Genomic DNA, 3,231 nt, shown 5'->3' with positions numbered 1-3,231 from the left:
TGAGGCAAGAAGCCCTGGTGGGGAGTAACTAGAGTAGAGGTGCTGTTTAAGGGAAAAATATCCAGATTACCATGCTAATAGTGACCGAAGAACATGTTATTTAAGAATAATCTAGTATATAGTAATCTAAGATGACCATATTTTGTTATGTACATGATTGAAGGGAATATTTTGAAAATAGCAATTTTATGAAAATGAATAATTATTTATCTGATGTAATGGTAGATAAATTTAAAATACTTATTTTGTATGGACTTAAGGATATAAAAGTAGTAGATATAAGAAAAATCATATTAGAAAAAGCATTTGGTAAATATTATATGACTAGAATAAATTACATACCATACCTACCTAACTACTCTTATAAATACTTACCATGATAAATTACATATATCTAAAATTTTTGGAAAAAGATATGAGAAACATACAGTTAATAGAAAAAACAGATGAAAGTAAATTTAGATAAATACATGGAAACTAAAGATATAAAATATATAGAATTTCTTAATGAAAAAATGCAAGAATTACTAAGACTAAAACAAACAACTACAAAATATTATAATAAAATATTTAGTCAATTTTAAATGATAGATAATCTTAAAGTCTTAATCTTATATATACTTAGAGATATAGAAATTATAGATATTAAGAAAATAATATTAGAAAAAGTAATAGACTATGAAATTGAAACTATAAATTGGATAACACAGTTATACCTGGATAATTACCCAGATGGATATTATTCAGATTAAGAGATGTTAGAATATATTAGAAAAACTAGAGAAAATCAAGATAATCTAAATGAAGAAATTAATTATAGAAACCAAATTAAAAAAATAATGGAAAATTTAAAAGAAAAATTAATATGGATAGAAGAAACCTTAGAAAATTTAGGAAAAAGTACAATGTGATAGTTTATATAATTTAAAAAACTCGCTACGAGAAGAACAACACAAGATAATAAATAACATTGAAAATCTAGAATTAGATATACATTACAGTACAATTAGGATAAATTATTATACAGACATCTGTAACTCTGCAATTACTACAGGATAAAATGATAGACTACGAATATTTAAAATATTGGAGACAAAATATGGATAAAATAATTTTATTAGAAAAACTTACGAAAGATAATCTAATCGGATATTTATCACCCCCAAGATATGAATATCGATAAAACTAACACAAATAGACTTAAAATAAAAATATATAGAAAAGTTTAAGAAATATCCACGCATAAAGAAAAATAGATCCATTATATATATAATAGATCTATTTCACAAGTTAGTTATCCGCACCCCCTACAAATAATAAGTACTTATCATCTAGTAAAGTTACCATGCCTAATCAGCTCCCGCCATTATAACGACCTACAATGACATTTAATAGATGCAACAACAACAACATTCATAGAAGTAAAACTTACCACTACCCCCAATACTGCTATTTTTATGAGCTAAGAGATTATTTTTAATAAATTTTGGGTTCAAGAAATAATAATAATCAAATAAAAAAATAATCTAATACGCCGATAAATCGAAGTTTTTTTTTTTTTTTCCTATTTCTATGAAGATTTCTATCATGTAAATTAAGCAAAGCCAATTTTAAATGTACAGATACTAACTTATTCAGTAAAAATTTGTATTAATTTTTTTCCTGAATGAAAAAAATTTGTATTAATACTCACCTTTGTATGGTTAATATAAATACAAAAACCTCTACAAATGCAATTTCTCGGTGAACATTGTGACTAAAACATATTCACCCACATAAATATACATCCGGAAAACATTTAGGATTCATTAAATCCATCAAACAATTCATATTTTTATTTTGACAAAATTGCATTAAATTACTTGCAAGCAGGGAACTAATGAGGAGGAAAAAGAGGTAGACCTATCTTCAAAGATTTGTTGTGCAATATTGTAGTTGAGATCTAAATGACGAAATGTTCCTTTTTGTGTCAGAGAGATCACTTTGTTTAGTTGATAATAAATATGACAAAAGTAAACCTATTGATATTTGGATAATGAGATATTATGGTGCCAGACTCATGGGTGAAGCAGTTCACTATCAAATCTATCACTTTGCACGAAATATTCCTCTTCGTACTGAAATCTTCTGAACACCTTATAATGGAAGGTTTGGTCGAAATGAGCTTGCGATTTCTAATTGCTCTATGAAGCCAATGGCTATAAAGAGAAATGGTGAAATCTTATGGAAATAGAACTGTGGATTATTGGTTTCAGTTGAGCATGTAGTTCAAGATTTTAAAGATGTTGGCATAGGTAGCTTTATAAATGGTTGGTGTCTCAATCCGCGCTATGTTAATTATTACAAAGAGAGTATTTTTTACTTGATAAATGGTCAAATAATCGTGTTGGAGGTACTCATGAGGATTAATCCGAGAGAGAGCCCAAAGATGGGAGAAGAAGGCTCTTGAAGGCAAAAACTAATAATAGAATGCAGATTGCATCTCTCTGGCACATGGGTGGTTTGTTTTATGTGTCAAAAATGAAAGGAAAGTGGTTGCGAAAGAAAGAAAGGAAGAGCATGCATGTCAAAAAAACCTTCATTATCCAATTAGTTAGTTATTTTGCACTTGATCTATTGCTCGTGAGTTTATTTTAGCTTTTGGCAAATGCAGGACAAACTTGATAGTGGGCTTCATTACTTAAGTTCTGCATATTCTATATGTGAAACAACCACTAACTTACAAAAGTTATTTGTGCATGTTATTCTTGAAGTTCTGTAGCCTAGTAAGTTTTTGATTGAAGTTAGTTCACTGAAGTATAGGTGCTGATCCCTTAGCATATGCACACTTATTTTTGCTTGAAATCTTCTAGATTTCGTGCAAACATTACACTTTATTGCGGGAACATGGACATGGTAGATCTCCTTTGATTCATTGGGAAGTCAAAGACTCCATGAGTCAGAAGTGTATGGCACGTTTAATACTCGGGGATATTGAAACTCTTTGATTTAACGACATGCTGTAAAATCTTGTCTTAATTACTCTCTAGGTAGTGGATGTTTGGTGCATGATACTTCTACGGTTTGTATGATTTTTCTATCTATCAAGGATTAGAATTGAAAAATGACTAAATTGCAGCGAGACTATACGGCCTAATGATAAAGGGAAGACAGTATACCAAGCTTGTCCCAACAGTCAGGTTTGGTCCTCTGGGCAACAACCCGGCGGGTATACACCCCACAGAGGAAATA

Source organism: Capsicum annuum, chromosome 7, assembly GCF_002878395.1.
Source record: "Capsicum annuum cultivar UCD-10X-F1 chromosome 7, UCD10Xv1.1, whole genome shotgun sequence".
Taxonomy (NCBI): domain Eukaryota; kingdom Viridiplantae; phylum Streptophyta; class Magnoliopsida; order Solanales; family Solanaceae; genus Capsicum; species Capsicum annuum.
The sequence above is the reverse complement of the archived record's forward strand: the minus strand, read 5'-3'. Positions refer to the sequence as shown.